The sequence below is a fragment of the Lampris incognitus genome, unplaced genomic scaffold, assembly GCF_029633865.1.
Source record: "Lampris incognitus isolate fLamInc1 unplaced genomic scaffold, fLamInc1.hap2 scaffold_172, whole genome shotgun sequence".
NCBI classification, from domain to species: Eukaryota; Metazoa; Chordata; class Actinopteri; order Lampriformes; family Lampridae; genus Lampris; species Lampris incognitus.
In genome coordinates, this window is record NW_026611133.1 from 45,693 (window position 1) to 69,210 (window position 23,518).

The window sequence follows — 23,518 nt, forward strand, 5'->3', positions numbered from 1 at the left end:
TTGGCTGAACATGAAATACACATGGCGGAGAACGGGTGTCCTTGGGTCAGCCTGACCCATTCACACAAGTTCTCCCTTTGCCCAGTCTGACTTGTACCTTCTAAATGGTGTTTTCTTTTATGCTGGTGGCTTGTCTGATTCTGTTCTCTCGTCCTCCTCGTCCGCCGCCCCCCCCATTTCACAAAAATGACCGAATAAATGGAAGGTTTATAGACCCCTTTTCTGTTCGTAAACACAGTGGCGGTTTTTGTGGGCGGAGCTTAGCTGGAGGCACATATCCATACCTACAACAGACCAAGGTACAGTGTATCGTTACCTTTCTTAGCTGCGGTGAAGTGTGCGCTAGAAACACCAGCATGTTTGATGCCCTCCTCAGGCCAGCCCTTCCGTCCTATCATGTCTGTGAATGTTCTCCTTCATCCAGGTCATGGTTCTCCAAAGGAGTTGAATCAAGTGCAACTGGACTTGGTATATGTCCGTGAAGACGTTTCGCCTCTCATCCAAGAGGCTTCCTCAGTTCGTGACTTTCTGACTAGACCAAGCTAGTCTGACTGGCTGGTGATGAGACTCAGCATTTATCCTCTAGGAGTCGTTATCAGAGCTATGGATGTCCATGGCTCTTTGTGTCCCGATGTTTAGCAACGCCCATCGCTAACAGAGCCATAGATATGAGGGGCTCTCCTGTGCTCCGATGTCCAGCCGCGCCCGTCGCCATCGGAGCTATTGATTTGCATTTGTTTAGCAGCGACGGTGGTTGGGGGTGTTAGTCTCGACTTCATTGTTCAGTGGTCATGAGAGTGGTTGGAGCCGTTAGTGAGCGACTGTTGTTCTAGGAGGCTAGGCTTCTTGAGTCTCCTGGGTAGAGATGAAAGGACGGCATTGTAAGTGGGAGATAGTTGGTGTAGCAGACCTTCTCCTCTGTTGAGGGATGGTTTTTCCAGTTTCACATAGATGGCTTCCTTCACCCCTCTTTCAAACCATCTATCTTCTCTGTCCAAAATGTGTACGTTGCTGTCCTGGAAGGAGTGTGTCTTCTCCTTTAGGTGTAGATAGACTGCTGAGTCTTGTCCTGAGGAGTTTGGCCTTCTGTGTTGGGCCATCTGTTTGTGTAGTGGTTGTTTGATTTCTCCTATGTATAGGTCAGTGCAATCCTCACTGCATTGTACAGCATACACCAGACTGCTTTTCCGGGTGTGTGGTACACGGTCTTTGGGATGAACCAGTCTTTGTCGGAGTGTGTTGCTGGGTTTGAAGTATACCAGGATGCGGTGTTTGTTGAAAGTTCTCCTGAGTTTCTCGGAGACCCCAGAAACATACAGGATGACTGTGCTATTCCTTCTGTTCCTTTTCTCCTCGTCGCTCACCTGGTTGGTCTTTCTGGAACGTGTTGCAGTTTTCACAAAGGTCCAACTGGGGTAGCCGCAGGTTTTTAAAGCTCCCCTCAGGTGTTTGTGTTCTTCTCGATGGGCCTGAGTGCTGCTGGGCACATTGTCAGCTCTGTGTTGCAGAGTTCTGATGACGCTCAGTTTGTGTTCCAGAGGGTGGTGTGAGTCGAAAAGTAGATATTGGTCTGTGTGAGTAGGTTTCCTGTAAACCCCAATGTGGAGGCTCCTGTCTTCCCCAATGTGGACGTCACAGTCCAAGAAGGGCAAACTGTTGTTCTTTACGTCTTCCCTTGTGAACTTAATGTTCTTGTCTACTGAGTTGATGTGTTTGGTAAACGCTTGCACCTCTTGTGTTTGGATTTTGACCCATGTGTCGTCCACATATCTGAACCAGTGGCTCGGAGGTGTTCCTCTGAAGGAGTTCAGGGCTCTGTGTTCTACCTCTTCCATATATAAGTTGGCCACAATGGGCGATACCAGCACAGATGCTGGCTTTTGGACTTTGTGCTGAGAACAATCTGGATGATCCTTTTCCTCTTTAGCCCGGAGGACACGACGTCCATGATTTCCAAAAACAATGTGAAATGTGGACTCGTCAGACCACAGCACACTTGTTCACTTTGCGTCAGTCCATCTCAGGTGAGCTCGGGCCAGAGAAGCCGGCGGCGTTTCTGGGTGGTGTTGATATCTGGCTTTGGCTTTGCATGGTAGAGTTTTAACTTGCACTTGTAGATGTAGCGACCAACTGTGTTAACTGACGATGGTTTTCCCAAGTGCTCCTGAGCCCACGTGGTAATATCCTTTACACAATGATGTCGGTTTTTAATGCAGTGCCGCCTGAGGGGTCGAAGGTCACGGGCATTCAGTGTTGGTTTTGGGCCTTGCCGCTTACGTGCAGAGATTTCTCTGGATTCTCTGAATCTTGTGATGATATTATGGACTGGAGATGATGAAATCCCTAAATTCCTTGCAGTTGTACGTTGAGAAACGTTGTTCTTAAACTGTTGGACTATTTAGTCAGGCAGTTGTTCACAAAGTGGTGAACCTCGCCCCATCCTTGCTTGTGAACGACTGAGCCTTTCAGGGATGCTCCTTTTATACCAATCATGACCCTCCCCTGTTTCCAGTTAACCTGTTCCCCTGTGGAATGTTCCAGACAGGTGGTTTCTGAGCATTCCTCAACTTTCCCAGTCTGTTGTTGCCCCTGTCCCAGCTTCTTTGGAGCGTGTTGCAGGCATCACATTCAACATGAGGGAATATTTGCAAAAAACAATAAAGTTTATCAGTTTGAACATTAAATATCTTGTCTTTGTAGTGTATTCACTTGAATATAGGTGGAAAAGGAGTTGTAAATCATTGTATTCAGTTTTTATTCATGTTTTACACAACGTCCCAACTTCACTGGAGTTGGGGTTTGTAGTTTGCATTGTGCATGTTATCATTTCTTTTGTAATATGCTACTGTATGACTCCATCACTTTACAGACCCTCCACAGTTGGTAAACAGTGACCACGTGATTTAGTATGCGCGCATTTTGGCAGCAAAAATGGATTTTATTATTTGCGACCATACAGCTGTATGCTGTGACCTCTTATTTATGGTACAATATAACTTCTATTTGTTATGATTGCCACTTATGTATTTATCTGGACTCGTTTTATTGCTGGTAGCCACAATCATTGAGCGGTCTTTTCCCCGATGGACTGCGGTAGAAATGAACACCTTTAGTTTTGCTAGACCTGTTCTGGCAACCCTCAACACAACAAGATGACATTTTAAAAATGTAAATGTCAATCGATCAAAAATCCACTTGCACTCTGCATTGATTGGCGATGGGGAAGTTGTCTCATTTGCTGCTAAAATGCGCGCGCATACTATGCGTGACGTAGGCCATAAAAGGGTCTACTGCCAGTTCGTAAACCTCAAGTACAATATCCAAAGGAGTTGAATCAAGTGCAACTGGACTTGGTATATATCCGTGAAGACGTTTCGCCTCTCATCCAAGAGGCTTCCTCAGTTCGTGCCTTTCTGACCAGATGTCAATATTGTGTTCCGTTTGTTGATTGATTATATTATATTATATTATATTATATTATATTATATTATATTATATTATATTATATTATATTATATTATATTATAACCCAGCCACTGAGGATGCATAAGCCAGTGCATCCTTAGTGCCGGTCCCAAGCCCGGACAAATGGGGAGGGTTGCGTCAGGAAGGGCATCCGGCGTAAAATCTTTGCCAAATCAAATATGCGGATCATAAATAAGATTTCCATACCGGATCGGTCGAGGCCCGGGTTACCAACGACCGCCACCGGTACTGTTAACCAGCAGGGTGTCGGTGGAAACTATACTACTGTTGGGCGAAGGAGAAGGAGAGGGGGAAAGCATGTCCAGAGGCAGCTAGAGAGGAGGAAGGGTAGGCATGTGGAGGTGAGAGTTGGAACTTTGAATGTTGGCACTATGACTGGTAAAGGGAGAGAGCTGGCTGATATGATGGAAAGAAGAAAGGTAGGCATACTGTGTGTGCAAGAGACCAGGTGGAAGGGGAGTAAGGCCAGGAGTATCGGAGGTGGGTTCAAACTCTTCTACCATGGTGTGAATGGGAGGAGTAATGGGGTAGGGGTAATTCTGAAGGAAGAGTATGTCAAGAGTGTGCTGGAGGTGAAGAGAGTGTCAGACAGAGTGATGAGTATGAAGCTGGAAATTGAAGGTTTATTGCTGAATGTTATCAGAGCATATGCCCCGCAAGTTGGGTGTGAGATGGATGAAAAAGAAGAATTCTGGATTGAGTTGGACGACATGGTGGAGAGGGTACCCAAGGAGGAGAGAGTGGTGATTGGAGCCGACTTCAATGGACATGTTGGTGAAGGGAACAGAGGTGATGAGGAGGTGATGGGAAGGTATGGAGTCAAGAAGAGAAATGTGGAAGGACAGATGGTGGTGGATTTTGCGAAAAGGATGGAAATGGCTGTGGTGAATACATATTTCAAGAAGAGGGAGGAACACAGGGTGACGTACAAGAGTGGAGGAAAGTGCACACAGGTGGACTATATCTTATGTAGAAGGCGCAATCTGAAAGGGATTGGAGACTGCAAGGTGGTGACAGGGGAGAACATAGCTAGGCAGCATCGGATGGTGGTCTGTAGGATGACTTTGGAGACCAAGAAGAGGAAGCGAGTGAAGACACAGCCGAAGATCAAATGGTGGAAGTTGAAGAAGGAAGACTGTTGTGTGGAGTTCAGGGAGGAGTTAAGACAGGCACTGGGTGGTAGTGAAGAGTTGCCAGATGGCTGGACAACCACTGCAGAAATAGTGAGGGAGGCAGCTAGGAAGGTACTTGGTGTGTCATCAGGACAGAGGAAGGAAGACAAGGAGACTTGGTGGTGGAATGAGGAAGTACAGCAAATTATACAGAGGAAAAGGTTGGCAAAGAAGAAGTGGGATAGTCAGAGAGATGAAGAAAGTAGACAGGAGTACAAGGAGATGCAGCGTAAAGCAAAGAGAGAGGTGGCAAAGGCAAAGGAAAAGGCGTATGGTGAGTTTTATGACAGATTAGACACTAAGGAAGGAGAAAAGGACTTGTACCGATTGGCTAGACAGAGGGACCAAGCTGCAAAGGATGTGCAGCAGGTTAGGGTGATGAAGGATAGAGATGGAAATGTGCTGACAAGCGAGGAGAGTGTGCTAAGAAGGTGGAAGGAATACTTTGAGGGGCTGATGAATGAAGAAAATGAGAGAGAGAGAAGGTTGGATGATGTGGGGATAGTGAATCAGGAAGTTTAGTGGATTAGCAAGGAGGAAGTGAGGGCAGCTATGAAGAGGATGAAGAATGGAAAGGCAGTTGGTCCTGATGACATTATGTGGAGGCATGGAGGTGTTTAGGAGAGATGGCAGTGGGGTTTTTAACTAGATTGTTTAACACAATCCTGGAAAGTGAGAGGATGCCTGAGGAGTGGAGAAGAAGCATACTGGTACCGATTTTCAAGAACAAGGGCGATGTGCAGAACTGTAACAACTACAGAGGTATAAAGTTGATCAGCCACAGCATGAAGATATGGGAAAGAGTAATAGAAGCTAGGTTAAGAGGAGAGGTGATGATCAGCAGCAGCAGTATGGTTTCATGCCACGAAAGAGCACCACAGATGCGATGTTTGCTTTGAGAATGTTGATGGAGAAGTATAGAGGAGGCCAGAAAGAGTTGCATTGTGTCTTTGTAGATTTAGAGAAAGCTTATGACAGGGTGCCGAGAGAGGAGATGTGGTATTGTATGAGGAAGTCAGGAGTTGCAGAGAAGTATGTAGGAGTGGTGCAGGATACGTATGAGGGAAGTGTGACAGTGGTGAGGTGTGTGGTTGGAATGACAGATGGGTTCAAGGTGGAGGTGGGACTACATCAAGGATCCGCTCTGAGCCCTTTCTTGTTTGCAATGGTGATGGACAGGTTGACGGACAAGATCAGGCAGGTGTCTCCATGGACGATGATGTTTGCGGATGACATTGTGATCTGTAGCGAGAGTAGGGTGCAGGTGGAGGAGAGCCTGGAGAGGTGGAGGTATGCACTGGGGAGAAGAGGAATGAAAGTCAGTAGGAGCAAGACGCAATACTTATGCGTGAATGAGAGAGAGGACAGTGGAATGGTCAGGATGCAAGGAGTGGAGGTGACAAAGGCATTTGAGTTTAAATACTTGGGGTCAACTGTCCAAAGTAACGGGGAGTGCAGTAGAGAGGTGAAGAAGAGAGTGCAGGCAGGTTGGAGTGGGTGGAGAAGTGTGTCAGGAGTGATTTGCGACAGAAGGGTATCAGCAAGAGTTAAAGGGAAAGTTTACAAGATGGTTGTGAGACCAGCTATGTTATATGGTTTGGAGACAGTGGCACTGACGAAAAGACAGGAGGAGGAGCTGGAGGTGGCAGAGTTGAAGATGCTAAGATTTTCACTGGGAGTAACGAAGAACGACAGGATTAGGAACGATTATATTAGAGGGACAGCTCAGGTTGGACGGTTTGGAGACAAAGCAAGAGAGGCAAGATTGAGATGGCTTGGACATGTGTGGAGGAGAGATGCTGAGTATATTGGGAGAAGGATGCTGAATATGGAGCTGCCAGGGAAGAGGAGAAGAGGAAGGCCAAAGAGGAGGTTTATGGATGTGGTGAGGGAAGACATGCAGGTGGCTGGTGTGACAGAGGAAGACGCAGAGGACAGGAAGAAATGGAAACGGATGATCCGCTGTGGCGCCCCCTAACGGGAGCAGCCGAAAGTAGTAGTAGTAGTATATTATATTATATTATATTATATTATATTATATCATATTATATTATATTATATCATATTGTATTATATTATATTATATCATATCATATTATATTATATTACATTATATTATATTATATCATATTATATTATATTATATTACATTATATTATATCATATTATATTATATCATATCATATTATATTACATTACATTATATTATATTATATCATATCATATTACATTACATTATATTATATTATATTATATCATATTATATTATATTATATCATATCATATCATATCATATCATATCATATTATATTATATCATATTATATTATATCATATCATATCATATCATATCATATCATATCATATCATATCATATTATATTACATTACATTATATTATATTATATTATATTATATTATATTAGGGACGATGTCCTCCGTTGAAGCATAATTTTACGTGTTGTGGCCAATAACAGATGACCAAAACAAGTTTCTTGCGCGATATCATTGATAAGCCCCTCCCTAAAACTCTGATTGGGTAGTCACCAGCCCAGTCAGCTCCACTGATTGGTTCAGTGATGTTCGGAGGCTCGGCCTAGCCCCGCCCAAAGGGAGGTTTGTCCTCCTTTTCTACCGCTCACTCACCCCCATGTTGACAGCCAGGACTCAGAGCAGCTGGGGTAACAGCCGTTTATAATGGACATCAGCGGGAGGCTTGGGGAGGTCGGACCTCTGTACAGTCATGTTCAGTTGCAGTAGCGGGCGCTGTCGGTATTTTAACATGGGGCGACGAGTTTTGTGACTGCAAAGGGGGAATGGCAATACCAGTATTTTAACAGATTAGTATGTTAAATTTACGTGCATTTATTTTCCTCAAGTTTATTTTTCGCTAAACATTTCGGGAGGATGGTCCTCTCCTCAATGGAAAAGCCTCTTCTCTATCTATCTATCTATCTATCTATCTATCTATCTATCTATCTATCTATCTATCTATCTATCTATCTATCTATCTATCTATCTATCTATCTATCTATCTATCTATCTATCTATCTATCTGTCTGTCTGTCTGTCTGTCTGTCTGTCTGTCTGTCTGTCTGTCTGTCTGTCTGTCTATCTATCTATCTATCTATCTATCTATCTATCTATCTATCTATCTATCTATCTATCTATCTATCTATCTATCTATCTATCTATCTATCTATCTATCTATCTATCTATCTATCTATCTATCTATCTATCTGTCTGTCTGTCTATCTGTCTGTCTATCTGTCTGTCTGTCTGTCTGTCTGTCTACTCTCTCTCGGAGGACGGAAGAGTGGAGGTGGAGTTACATTATCAGTCAGTGCAGCAGGAAGTGGTGCACAGAGACAGGAAACGTGTCTCCACACTGTCCTGGTGTGACCTCGGGGCACTGAGAGGGTTAATCTGACACACAAAACAGTCAGAAGTAATGAGTCAAACTTTATTCATAGAGTATTTCATACAACGAACTCTACACGAAGCAAAAGAATATGATGCATCCAAACACACTTGTTAACGATGATGAAGCCCTCTAATGTGAAAACTTAATATGCAAATGAAGCAAATGACTCCAAATGGAAAAGAGTCAAAATGATATCTAAAATGTAAGAAAGGAAGTCTGGCAACTCATTCAAGGATTTCTGATTATGTTTTTGTTGCGTTCATTTGTTTTGTCAGAAGAACCAACACGTCGCTAAACTAGAAAAAATACAAACAACCTCAATCCAGCAGATTCCAGTCTGATCAGGTTCATGTCAGTCTTCAACAAAATAATCTTCTCAGAACGAAGCAACTACACCTGCCAACAGCAAGCTACTTCCATGTCCAAAACTGTGCGTCAGGGGTTATTTATACCTGCTTTTGGACAACACCCGATTCTTTTTATGGAGGGACACATTTACTAAATCCAGTCTGTAAGGTGAGATTTTAAAAAGACGACAGTCCAAGAAACATTACATCAAAATCAAAATCAAATTGGTCATTCTCTATAATAAACAGTGATCAATGCATCGCAGCACACTTGTTAACATTAGCAGACGGCTTAGAAATATTGATAACTATCTTGCAATCTTTGAATAATTATTGATAATAGCATTACAAGAAACACAAGACAAATTCAGAACAGTTTAGGACAGGACAGGTGCTGATGTGCTCAGTGTCCACAGGAACGGTGTCCACAGGAACAGTGTTCAAAGGAACAGTGTTCAGAGGAACAGTGTTCAGAGGAACAGTGTCCAGAGGAAGTGTTCAGAGGGACAGTATTCATGTTCGGACGACCAGTGTTTAGAGGAACAGTGTTCACGTTCAGAGGAACAATGTTCAGGGACAATGTTCAGAGAAACAATGCCAAGAGGAACAGTGTCTAGAGGAAGAGTATTCATATTCAGAGGAACAGTGTTCAGAGGAACAGTATCCAGAGGAAGTGTTCAGAGGGACAATGTCCACAGGAACAGTGTCTAGAGGAAGAGTATTCATATTCAGAGGAACAGTGTTCAGCAGAACAGTATTCGTTTTCGGAGGACCAGTGTTTAGAGGAACAGTGTTCATGTTCAGAGGAACAGTGTCCAGAGGAAGTGTCCAGAGGAACAGTGTTGAGGGGAACAGTGTTCATGTTCAGAGGAACAGTGTTCAGAGGAACAGTGCTCACGTTCAGAGGAACAGTGTTCAGAGGGACAATGTTCAGAGGAACAATGCCAAGAGGAACAGTGTCTAGAGGAAGAGTATTCATATTCAGAGGAACAGTGTTCAGAGGAACAGTGTTCACGTTCAGAGGAACAGTGCTCAGAGGAACAGGTGACATTCAGAGGAACAGTTCAGAGGAACAGTGTTCACGTTCAGCGGAACAGTGTTCAGAGGAACAGTGTTCAGAGGAACAGTGCTCAGAGGAACAGGTGACATTCAGAGGAACAGTTCAGAAGAACAGTGTTCACGTTGAGAGGAACAGTGTTCAGAGGAACAGTGTTCAGGGGAACAGTGCTCAGAGGAACAGGTAACATTCAGAGGAACAGTTCAGAGGAACAGTGTTCACGTTGAGAGGAACAGTGTTCACGTTGAGAGGAACAGTGTTCACGTTCAGAGGAACAGGTGACATTCAGAGGAACAGTTCAGAGGAACAGTGTTCACGTTGAGAGGAACAGTGTTAAGAGGAACAGTGCTCAGAGGAACAGGTGACCTTCAGAGGAACAGGGTTCAGAGGGACAGTGTTCACGTTGAGAGGAACAGTGTTCAGAGGAACAGTGTTCAGAGGAACAGTGTTCAGAAGAACAGGTGACATTCAGAGGAACAGTTCAGAGGAACAGTGTTCACGTTGAGAGGAACAGTGTTCAGAGGAACAGGTGACATTCAGAGGAACAGTTCAGAGGAACAGTGTTCACGTTTAGAGGAACAGTGTTCAGAGGAACAGGTGACATTCAGAGGAACAGTGCTCAGAGGAACAGGTGACATTCAGAGGAACAGTTCAGAGGAACAGTGTTCACGTTGAGAGGAACAGTGTTCAGAGGAACAGGTGACATTCAGAGGAACAGTTCAGAGGAACAGTGTTCACGTTGAGAGGAACAGTGTTCAGAGGAACAGTGTTCAGAGGAACAGTGCTCAGAGGAACAGGTGACATTCAGAGGAACAGTTCAGAGGAACAGTGCAGGAGACACCAGATACAGCGTTACAAGACGCGTTAATGAGACGGTTTTTAATATTTCCAACCTGTCTGCTAGTGTTACCAAGTGTGTTGTAAGAGCTTATAAGTGTCTTATTACTCATTTATTAATCACTGTTTACGGCTACTCGTTATAAAGCATTACATTCAACTCATCAAAACCTCACAACAGCTCATTTAGAAATGTACTAAATGTTATATACATTCCCGAATATTTACACAGGTTTTGTAATTAACGGATGGATTTTGTCCAACTTTGTCCTTTACACTTGTGTCAAAACCATTCCACTTTTTATCACAGTCAAAATATAAATTAAATGTGTTTACTTTGAGAACTATTTTGAATTGATAATTCAACCGAAAGAGAAATCATATCTGATCGTTGCTGTATTTAGATGTAGCTCGGTTCAAATTAGTGAGCAGGTTAACTTATTAATTTTACATGTTAATCTTTTTATTAGAATTAAAACAACTAAATAATAAACAGTGGAAAATTCTGAAGAAAGCAAACCCAGCCCTGTCGTCTGACAGATGATAATAACTCACCACATAGATGGACTAACATCCCCCCGTCTGTTTAATGACAGAAAGCTAACAGCAGAAAACTTCATCTGACCCACAACCTGTTTGAAGTCACGGCTGCTCCAAACAACAGCCAGTCAACAGCCAGTCAACAGCCCCTCTTGTTGGTGTGGATGAGCAGGAGAGAGAGTCCACAGCAGTACACTATGCTCTTCACTATCATCAGGCTGTAAACCACAGAGGCCAGCTTGACTCTGCACACAGACTGGAAGGAGACTGGAACAGAGAAGACACTCTATGTGAATCCTACACACACACTAGATGACATTCACACCGTTTCAACCAAACAATCTGACCGGTCAAAGCCACAATCCAGTCGGAATTCCCATAATGCCCGGCTGACCTGGATTCACGGTTTGCAGAGCAATCGCTTGTGTTTTCTCCTGTTTTTCTTTGCATGGAGTATCTCCAATACTTTGGAGAAGACTCCATTCAGACATCAGTAATACGTCATATGATACCCATAATTCTCTATCTGAATTCCTTTCACCCCAGAAGAACAATGGCTTGTTTTCTACCTCTTGATTTGATGACCACAGTCTTGATACCAGTTTGGTGCTGAACAGAACAGGTGTAGTCCATCTGTGATAGCTCTTCCTCATTAATCTGGATCATACTGGTGGTACTTTTGTGGTCTCTCTGTTCCACTGTGTTTGATTGGCCTCTCTCTCTCTCAGCCTTCCAAGAGATCCTGACCAGGTCTGGATGCATGTCTGTGACCAGACACACCAGCGTGGACTTCCCTTTCCCATCAGCTGTGGATGCCTGGTAGACACCCACACGGGGCGTCCTGGGTTCCTCCTCTGGTCATAGGAGAGGAATGCAAGAGAAGAACTGAAGAACTTGATCAAATGATTCATGAATAGTTATTGTTCCACTACCTTACTGCCTCCCAGGAAACAGTACAATCAGTAAAGTTCTCTTTCCCAACATCCAATCAGAGGAAACCTTTGGTCCCTTTAGAGGAATTTATTGGATTTGTTGTTCAAAGAAACTTCACATCAAACCATTTTTTTTTATGAGACAAACATTATCTGGAGGTATGAAGTGTGACGGCTCATTTTTTTCAGCCAGAGCTCAGTAATGTGGCCGCCTGTGTCCAGACTCGTTTCACTTTTCCTCAGAGAACATTCGGACAGAAACTCCACTGACTCTACCTCATTTCATCGTCCAACACAGTCAGCCCCGAGCTTCGTTATTCACGACTAAGAGAATTGAAGGTTGGATTTGTCAGTAAACATAATTGTCCATCCATCATCCTCCAAGCCGCTTATCCTGCTCTCAGGGATGCTGGAGCCTATCCCAGCAGTCATTGGGCGGCAGGCGGGGAGACACCCTGGACAGACCGCCAGTCCATCACAGGGCCAACACACAGACACACACACACACACACACACACAGACACACACACACAACCACACCTAGGGACAACTCATTAAGGCCGATTCACCTGACCTATGTCTTTGGACTGTGGGAGGAAACCGGAGCACCCGGAGGAAGGTCCTTGACCAGGACCTGGAGGTCCTTGAGTGAAATCAAGTCACATTTTTGGATTGCCTGTTAGTCAAATAAAAACACTGATTAATTCAATATGGAGGCTATCGTTTGTTTTTGTTTTTTTTAATCAGCTTTTGACTTTGTTGTCAAGGTTTGAACCATTAGAACGTTTAACAGACCACATACAGTGGCCTCTATGGACCTACAGGAGCCCACATGTGTCATTATTAGATGGTTATTTGTACTGGTGTGCTGCTAATGTACCTGTGTGTCTGTTAATATGATGTGGCTGTTTGCTTCTTCATCAAAGATAGCGCGAGTTTAAAGGCCTTTGCACACCAGGTCCAAAGTTTCCATGTGACAGGTTTGCACGTTAAAAATGAAACACGACCTCACGTTTTGTCCATTATGCTGACCCACCAACCCATCACTCTGGGATGTTTCTGGAATGGTTTGGATTATCTACATTTTTTCCCAAGTAGCTTTAAGTGATTTTTCAGAGTTGTTGGCTCGCGATGATGGATTTGAAAGAAATGCAAACTTGGTGTGTACCGGCCTGAACTCAGTGTGCATGTTGCTCTTCTGGTCTCCAGGTATCTACAAGACCTGGTGTGTACCGGCCTGAACTCAGTGTGCATGTTGCTCTGCTGGTCTCCAGGTATCTACAAGACTTGGTGTGTACCGGCCTGAACTCAGTGTGCATGTTGCTCTCTCTGCTGGTCTCCAGGTATCTACAAGACTTGGTGTGTACCGGCCTGAACTCAGTGTGCATGTTGCGCTGCTGGTCTCCAGGTATCTACAAGCCTTGGTGTGTACCGGCCTGAACTCAGTGTGCATGTTGCTCTTCTGGTCTCCAGGTATCTACAAGACTTGGTGTGTACCGGCCTGAACTCAGTGTGCATGTTGCTCTGCTGGTCTCCAGGTATCTACAAGCCTTGGTGTGTACCGGCCTGAACTCAGTGTGCATGTTGCTCTTCTGGTCTCCAGGTATCTACAAGACTTGGTGTGTACCGGCCTGAACTCAGTGTGCATGTTGCTCTTCTGGTCTCCAGGTATCTACAAGCCTTGGTGTGTACCGGCCTGAACTCAGTGTGCATGTTGCTCTTCTGGTCTCCAGGTATCTACAAGACTTGGTGTGTACCGGCCTGAACTCAGTGTGCATGTTGCGCTGCTGGTCTCCAGGTATCTACAAGACTTGGTGTGTACCGGCCTGAACTCAGTGTGCATGTTGCTCTGCTGGTCTCCAGGTATCTACAAGACTTGGTGAGTACCGGCCTGAACTCAGTGTGCATGTTGCTCTCTCTGCTGGTCTCCAGGTATCTACAAGACTTGGTGTGTACCGGCCTGAACTCAGTGTGCATGTTGCTCTGCTGGTCTCCAGGTATCTACAAGACTTGGTGTGTACCGGCCTGAACTCAGTGTGCATGTTGCTCTCTCTGCTGGTCTCCAGGTATCTACAAGACTTGGTGAGTACCGGCCTGAACTCAGTGTGCATGTTGCTCTTCTGGGCTCCAGGTATCTACAAGACCTGGTGTGTACCGGCCTGAACTCAGTGTGCATGTTGCTCTGCTGGTCTCCAGGTATCTACAAGACTTGGTGTGTACCGGCCTGAACTCAGTGTGCATGTTGCTCTGCTGGTCTCCAGGTATCTACAAGACTTGGTGTGTACCGGCCTGAACTCAGTGTGCATGTTGCGCTGCTGGTCTCCAGGTATCTACAAGACTTGGTGTGTACCGGCCTGAACTCAGTGTGCATGTTGCTCTCTCTGCTGGTCTCCAGGTATCTACAAGACTTGGTGAGTACCGGCCTGAACTCAGTGTGCATGTTGCTCTGCTGGTCTCCAGGTATCTACAAGACTTGGTGTGTACCGGCCTGAACTCAGTGTGCATGTTGCTCTGCTGGTCTCCAGGTATCTACAAGACTTGGTGAGTACCGGCCTGAACTCAGTGTGCATGTTGCTCTGCTGGTCTCCAGGTATCTACAAGACTTGGTGAGTACCGGCCTGAACTCAGTGTGCATGTTGCTCTGCTGGTCTCCAGGTATCTACAAGACTTGGTGTGTACCGGCCTGAACTCAGTGTGCATGTTGCTCTGCTGGTCTCCAGGTATCTACAAGACTTGGTGTGTACCGGCCTGAACTCAGTGTGCATGTTGCTCTGCTGGTCTCCAGGTATCTACAAGACTTGGTGAGTACCGGCCTGAACTCAGTGTGCATGTTGCTCTGCTGGTCTCCAGGTATCTACAAGACTTGGTGTGTACCGGCCTGAACTCAGTGTGCATGTTGCTCTCTCTGCTGGTCTCCAGGTATCTACAAGACTTGGTGTGTACCGGCCTGAGCTCAGTGTGCATGTTGCTCTCTCTGCTGGTCTCCAGGTATCTACAAGACTTGGTGTGTACCGGCCTGAACTCAGTGTGCATGTTGCTCTCTCTGCTGGTCTCCAAGTATCTACAAGACTTGGTGAGTACCGGCCTGAACTCAGTGTGCATGTTGCTCTCTCTGCTGGTCTCCAAGTATCTACAAGACTTGGTGTGTACCGGCCTGAACTCAGTGTGCATGTTGCTCTGCTGGTCTCCAGGTATCTACAAGACTTGGTGAGTACCGGCCTGAACTCAATGTGCATGTTGCTCTCTCTGCTGGTCTCCAGGTATCTACAAGACTTGGTGAGTACTGGCCTGAACTCAGTGTGCATGTTGCTCTGCTGGTCTCCAGGTATCTACAAGACTTGGTGAGTACCGGCCTGAACTCAGTGTGCATGTTGCTCTGCTGGTCTCCAGGTATCTACAAGACTTGGTGAGTACCGGCCTGAACTCAGTGTGCATGTTGCTCTGCTGGTCTCCAGGTATCTACAAGACTTGGTGTGTACCAGCCTGAACTCGGTGTGCATGTTGCTCTCTCTGCTGGTCTCCAGGTATCTACAAGTCGAGCTTCAAATCTTTATGAAAGAATCAGTGTTCAGACTGGTTCTCTAATCAATCAGAAATGTTCCTCTTTAGCCAGATCTGGATCCTGGATAGATGCTCAATGTGGCCTTCTTAACTTTGACTCAAGAACTAAGAGAATTACTAAGCCTGTACTTATTTATTGACTTATTATTATTCAAGTCCCCGCTGGTGGTTAAAGTTGTTTCTGATCATTGTAAAATCAACTCTGGAAACAGAAGATTGACTGGTAGAATATTTATTAAATGACGAACTGCATTCAGAAGAAGAATAAACTAGAAGAATTAACTTGGGCAGCATGGTGGCCCAGTGGTTAGCGCTGTTGCCTTCCAGCAAGAAGGCCCTGGGTTCGAACCCCGGGCTTCTCCACCCTTGGGGGTCATCCCAGGTCCTTTCTGTGTGGAGCTTGCATGTTCTCCCCGTGTCTGCGGTGGGTTTCCTCCGGGTGCTCCAGTTTCCCCCACCATCAAAAAGACATGCATGTTAGGATTAATACTGCTGTCTGTGCCCCTGAGCAAGGCAGTGGGAAGAAATAACTGGAGTTGGTCCCCGGGTACTGCACGGTGGCTGCCCAATGCTCCTAGCTACACAGCTAGGATGGTTAAATGCAGAGCATAATTTCCCCATGGGGATTAATAAAGTATCTCAAAATAAAAAAAGTGATTTGTAATCTGAATAAACTGTATTTCTCCCCTCTGGGATGAATGAAAAATATGAATAATAAAGTATTCTGATTCTGATGAATGTGAAGAATCCTGTTTATTACATATGACTGTCTCTGATTAAGTCAAGAATTTATTTGTCCTCCATTTTAAAACCAGAAGATGAATTCGAATATTACCATCTAAAAGCTGTCAGTCACACATATACTTATAATGTATTTATAATATCAGTATAGTAAGGCAGAGTGTATTTATAATATTAGTATAATAAGGCAGGGTGTATTTATAAAATTAGTATAATAAGGCAGAATGGATTGATAATATTAGTATAATAAGGCAGGGTGTATTTATAATATTAGTGTAATAAGGCAAGAATGTATTTATAATATTAGTATAATATGGCCGGGTGTATTTATAATATTAGTATAATAAGGCAGAGTGTATTTATAATATTAGTATAGTAAGGCAGAGTGTATTTATAATATTAATATAATAAGGCAGAATGTATTTATAATATTAGTATAGTAAGGCAGGGTGTATTTATAATATTAGTATAATAAGGCAGAATGTATTTATAATATTAGTATAGTAAGGCAGGGTGTATTTATAATATTAGTATAATAAGGCAGAGTGTATTTACAGTATTAGTATAATATGGCAGCTTGTATTTATAATATTAGTATAATAAGGCAGAATGTATCTATAATATTAGTATAGTAAGGCAGGGTGTATTTATAATATTAGTATAATAGGGCAGAGTGTATTTATAATAGTATAACACGGCAGGGAGTATTTATAATGTTAGTATAATAATGCAGGGTTTATTTATAATAATAGTATAATAAGGCAGAGTGTATTTATAATATTAGTATAATAATGCAGAATTATATTTTTGATTAGTATAATAAGGCAGATGGTATTTATGAGTATAATAAGGCAGAATGTATTTATAATATTAGTATAATAGGGCAGAATATATTTATAATATTAGTATAATAAGGTAGAGTGTATTTATAATATTAGTAATAATAAGGCATATGTATTTATAATATTAGTATAATAAGGCAGGGTGTATTTATAATATTAGTATAGTAAGGCAGAGTGTATTTATAATATTAGTATAATAAGGCAAGAATGTATTTATAATATTAGTGTAATAAGGCAGATTGTATTTATAATATTAGTATAATAAGGCAAGAATGTATTTATAATATTAGTATAATAAGGCAGAGTGTATTTATAATATTAGTATAGTAAGGCAGGGTGTATTTATAATATTAGTATAATAAGGCAGAATGTATTTATAATATTAGTATAATCAGGCAGGGTTTATTTATAATATTAGTATAATAAGGCAGAGTGTATTTACAGTATTAGTATAATATGGCAGCTTGTATTTATAATATTAGTATAATAAGGCAGAATGTATTTATAATGTTAGTATAATAAGGCAGAGTGTATTTATAATACTATAACACGGCAGGGTGTATTTATAATGTTAGTATAATAATGCAGGGTTTATTTATAATGTTAGTATAATGTGGCCGAGTGTATTTATAATATTAGTATAATAATGCAGAATTATATTTTTGATTAGTATAATAAGGCAGAATGTATTTATAATATTAGTATAATAAGGCAGGGTGTATTTATAATATTATTATAATAAGGCAGAACGTATTTATAATATTAGTATAATAAGGCAGAATGTATTTATAATCTTACTATAATAAGGCAGGGTGTATTTATAATAGTATAATAAGGCAGAATATGTTTATAATATTACTATAATATGGTAGAATGTATTTATAATAGTATAATACTGCAGAATATATTCATAATATTAGTATATAAGGCAGAATGTATTTATAATATTAGTATAATAAGGCAGAGTGTATTTATATATTACTATAATAAGGCAGGGTGTATTTATAATGGTATAATAAGGCAGAATATATTTATAATATTAATATAATATGGTAGAATGTATTTATAATAGTATAATAAGGCAGAATGTATTTATAATATTAGTATAATAAGGCAGAGTGTATTTATAATATTAGTATAGTAAGGCAGGGTGTATTTATAATATTAGTATAATAAGGCAGAATGTATTTATAATATTAGTATAATCAGGCAGGGTTTATTTATAATATTAGTATAATAAGGCAGAGTGTATTTACAGTATTAGTATAATATGGCAGCTTGTATTTATAATATTAGTATAATAAGGCAGAATGTATTTATAATGTTAGTATAATAAGGCAGAGTGTATTTATAATACTATAACACGGCATGGTGTATTTATAATGTTAGTATAATAATGCAGGGTTTATTTATAATGTTAGTATAATGAGGCCGAGTGTATTTATAATATTAGTATAATAATGCAGAATTATATTTTTGATTAGTATAATGAGGCAGATGGTATTTATGAGTATAATAAGGCAGAATGTATTTATAATATTAGTATAATAAGGTAGAGTGTATTTATAATATTAGTAATAATAAGGCATATATATTTATAATATTAGTATAATAAGGCAGAATGTATTTATAATATTAGTATAATAAGCCAGGGTGTATTTATAATATTAGTATAATAAGGCAGAACGTATTTATAATATTAGTATAATAAGGCAGAGTGTATTTATAATATTAGTATAATAAGGCAGAATGTATTTATAATATTAGTATAATAAGGCATAATGTATTTATAATGTTAGTATAATAATGCAGGGTTTATTTATAATGTTAGTATAATGAGGCAGAGTGTATTTATAATATTAGTATTATAATGCAGAATTATATTTTTGATTAGTATAATAAGGCAGATGGTATTTATGAGTATAATAAGGCAGAATGTATTTATAATATTAGTATAATAAGGTAGAGTGTATTTATAATATTAGTAATAATAAGGCATATATATTTACAATATTAGTATAATAAGGCAGAATGTATTTATAATATTAATATAATAAGGCAGGGTGTATTTATAATATTAGTATAATAAGGCAGAACGTATTTATAATATTAGTATAATAAGGCAGAGTGTATTTATAATCTTACTATAATAAGGCAGGGTGTATTTATAATAGTATAATAAGGCAGAATATATTTATAATATTAATATAATATGGTAGAATGTATTTATAATAGTATAATAAGGCAGAATAATTTATAATATTAATATAACATGGTAGAATGTATTTATAATAGTATAATAAGGCAGAATATATTTAAAATATTAGTATAATAAGGCAGAATGTATTTATAATATTAGTATAATAAGGCAGAATGTATTTATAATATCAGTATAATAAGGCAGGGTGTATTTATAATATCAGTATAATAAGGCAGGGTTCTGCTTTGGGGTTCTGGTTGGTGTTTGGAGGAATAAAGATTCAGTAAAACCATTTCTCAGAGAATAACTGACGTTGTCATGGGTGAGTGTCTGAATCCTGAACCGTCCTGCACCAGAAAACACAGCTAAAGCCTCGTTTGACCTGCTCCACCTTCCATCGGACCGACAAAGAAACGATAGAAAACAAGGAGTGTAGTAGTGCTGGTCTTACCTGTTACATACAGTCTGGTGCCTTGGCCAAAGAGCTTGACGTCCACAGTGAAATATCCTTTACCATGAAGCTGTGGGAGGGAAGCAGTCTGTCAGCGCTGATCGGCTCAACCTAACTACTGAACACGTGTCAAATAAACACATTTCTCTCATGTCCATATCGTCAAGATGGGCAAATCTGACTTTCTTTTCCTTTATTGGAGAGCAGTGAGTGAGAAGGAGGCGGTTTCCTGCATTCCTACTGTATAAAACAGGACTACGAGATGAGGCGTGATTCCACTTCACAAGCATTAAAGACTATCTTCCACTTCAGAGTTCCTCTTCTGATTACGTCATCTTTTCTCTCTTAAGTCTTTCATGCATTCACTTCACCTGAGAGATGTTTCAGTATTTCACACACACACACACACACACACACACACACACTGGCAAGGACCAGACCATCAACAAGATGAGTTCAAATGATGCAAAGAAAAATTATGGATGTGTGTAGTTCCTGTACTTCTGCCGCTTGCTCACTGCGTTGTGGGGAAGCTTCGTAGGGAATCCGTCGTAGCACCCGAGCAACAACAAGCCCCCTCAGGACCCTGTGAACGAGAGGAAAGAGGGGAAGGAAACGATAGAAATATGGTTGGCGGGGGGGCAGAATACGAGAGTGGAAGAGGAGGACAAGGTTAGCTGGATATTAGTAGGAATGTCGGAATTGTTGCAGTTGAGGTGTGGTCCTCCTGAAACTTCACTAGGTGAAACTTCACGATATGAGATGTGGTCTTGCTGAAAGTGGACGGCATTCACCCTACTGGGGACGGCACCACTCTTTTGTTTAACAAGATATGCCCCTTTTCCACTACATGGTACCAGCTCGACTTGGCTCGCAGAGTGTCATTTTCCATTACCGTAACAGTACCCCCTCAGTGTAGCTGGTCTACACTGATTCTGGTACCCCTTCCGGTTTTTTTTGGAACCTCGACAATGGTGGTACCAGAAAAGTGGTAACAGTTACCAAAATGCCGGTACTTTCCAGTAACGGAAAACGAAAAAGTCGAGTCGAGTCGAACCGGTACCATGTAGTGGAAAAGGGGCAATAGATAGCTGTCTACGTTTAGTTTGACACTAGGGACTTATCACTCAGCAGGTTGCAGGTGATTAGAGAGCCAGTGGAGTCAACTAGTTTAATTAAGAAGATTAGTCAGGGACTTTCTCATAGTGTAGAGTATCAGACTGACAGCTTGGTCTATAACATTGAGACTGTCTCCCTACCCTGCTGTATTGCTCCCAAATTTTCCTCTCCTAAATGTGTGAATCACAATAATCTAATAATCATTCTTACCACTGGTGGTGGTGAAATACTGTTACAAATACGAACACTTTTTTTAATTGTTTCCAGTCTGGTTTTAGAGCACTGCATAGTACTGAGACAGCTCTAGTTAAGGTCACTAGTGATCTACGGATGAATGCAGACAGAGGTGACTGCTCGATTTTAGCTCTTTTGGACTTAAGTGCTGCCTTTGCCATGGTTGATCTCAACATCCTCCTATATCACTTAGAGACTTGGGTTGGCATCAATGGCTCGGCTCTTAACTTATTACACTCTTACCTTACCAACAGAACTTTTTCTGTTGTTCTGGGTAACTCTACCTCCTCGGTGGCTCAGTTGAGTTGTGGTGTCCCTCAAGGCTCAGTTCTTGGCCCCCTTCTCTTCTCTATATACACGCTGCCCCTTGGACAGATCATTCAAAATCACGATGCGCTCTACCATTTTTATGGTGACGACACTCAGTTATACATGCCACTAAAACCCACAGATCCTAGCGCCCTATTAAATCTCACAACTTGCCTCACTGATATTAAATCTTGGATGTCCAAAAATGTTCTTAAATTTAATGATGATAAGTCTGAGGTCATTCTGGTCGGTCCCGAAAATTCCATCAATCCGTTTGCTACTAATCTTGGTGGTCTGTCAGGTAGTCTTAAACAGGCTGCTAGGAATCCTGGGTAATATCTGATGCTAACCTCAGGTTTGATGATCAAATTAAACATGTTGTTGTGTCATGCTTTTTCCAACTCAAGATAATCTCCAAAATTACGCCATTTTAATCAATTGCCAATTTGCAAAAAGTTGTACATGCTTTTATCTTTTCTCAGCTCGACTACTGTAATGCACTTTATTCTGGTATCAGCAAGGGCTCCCTCCACCGTCTGCAGTTGGTACAAAATGCCGCTGCTCAGCTCATTACCGGGACAAGGAGGCATGACCATATCACTCCTGCGCTTGCCTCCCTTCACTGGCTCCCTGTTATATTTCGAATTGATTTAAACATTTTACTGCTCACTTTTAAGGCTTTAAATGGTCTTGCTCCTTTATACATGTGTGATTTGTTGACCTGGTATATGCTCCCTCGACCAGGTCTGCAGATGGAGCCCTGCTGGTTATTCCCAGGCCTCGGTTGGTTACACAGCGTGAGCAGGCTTTTGCTGTTAGAGCCCCCACACCATGGAACTCTCCTCCTGCTGAGCTAAGATGAACTCAGTCTCTAGCTTCTTTTAAAACGCGTCTTAAAACTTTTCTTTTTATGAAAGCTTTTACAAATGTTTGATATTTGTTTTTATTTTTACTGTTTTTATTTTTACTCTTATTTGGTCTCACTCTTATTCCTGCCTTGTCTGGTTTTATCTGTTTTGGTTTGGTTTTTTTTTTCTTTTTTGTGAAGCACTTTGTAACATTGTTTTAGAAAGGTGCTATGTAAATAAAAATTATCATCATCATTATTAAATAGGATAAATTCTGAGTCTCATCACCAGCCAGTCAGACTAGCTTCGTCTAGTCAGAAAGGCCCGAACTGAGGAAGCCTCTTGGATGAGAGGCGAAACGTCTTCGCGGATATATACCAAGTCCAGTTGCACTTGATTCAACTCCTTTGGATAACCATGACCTGGAAGAATGAGAACATTCACAGACATTATTATTAATTGTGCAACAAAGTACCTAATAACCTGCAGGACCAAACATCGAATGTTATCAAAAATGTGACCACACATCATCCAAAGAGTTGGTCATGAAAATTGTCAACAAGGTGTCTAATTCCTATTAGCATTTCACCTGTTGGTAGCTCTAAAGTTCTGCCTACTGCTGATCACTTCCACAAGATGCTTCAATTTGGTTTCATAAATATCAGCTATCACTCCTTCCAGGAAATATACGATACCTTGTTTCTTCGGTTACTGATGGATTTATTCATCTTAATTGTACTCCGGCTCGAAGGAACTTTTTGAGTCCTGGGTACGACATTAAACCGCAACCATCGGGTCGTCAGCGACTAAACCGACCGCCCCACTTCAACCCTTGGGTTGTTGTGAGGAGAATGTGTGGACACCCAACAGGACTAAAGACAAAATCTGTCAAAGGGCGGATGAGTTCCTCTGTGAACCAACAGCCATCCATACCTGGAGAGGAGATAGGGACCACCAGGTACTCCCCCTAATGAAACACAATGAAGACTCAACCAAACTCAATCACCATACTGGATTAGTCGAGGCCTGGGTTAACAACGGCCGCGTCCTTCACTAACCTTTCTTGTGGTGAAGTCGAAAAATATGTTATTGAGGAAGAAAAAAAGCAAACTACAAATCTAAAGCTACAGAAATCTGAGTTCATCACAGGGCCCTGGAACGTAAGAACATTGAACAAACCTGGAAAATTACAAGAACTCTGCCACGAAATGGAAAGGTACAACTGGAATGTATTGGGCATCGCAAAGATGAGATGGAAAGACATGGGAGAGAATGTCACTTACAAAGGTCATAAGGTCTGGCAACATCACTATTATCCAAGTCTATGCACCTACGGCAGATCAAACCGAGGAGGAGATCGAAGAATTCTACAAAGAAACTGAAAATTGCATAAAAAAAAAACAAATAAAGATATTGTGAT

At 41.5% G+C, this 23,518-nt stretch overlaps 1 long non-coding RNA gene across 1 annotated transcript; it reads right to left on the reverse strand.

The window, feature by feature from the left end:
* Positions 1 to 10,223: 10,223 nt before the first annotated feature.
* Positions 10,224 to 19,723, reverse strand: LOC130132810 (uncharacterized). The gene is made up of 3 exons (XR_008813090.1): positions 19,589 to 19,723; positions 11,431 to 11,715; positions 10,224 to 11,128 (listed from the first exon to the last, which is right to left on the reverse strand). It is a non-coding gene; the product is annotated as an uncharacterized LOC130132810 (long non-coding RNA).
* Positions 19,724 to 23,518: the final 3,795 nt, after the last annotated feature.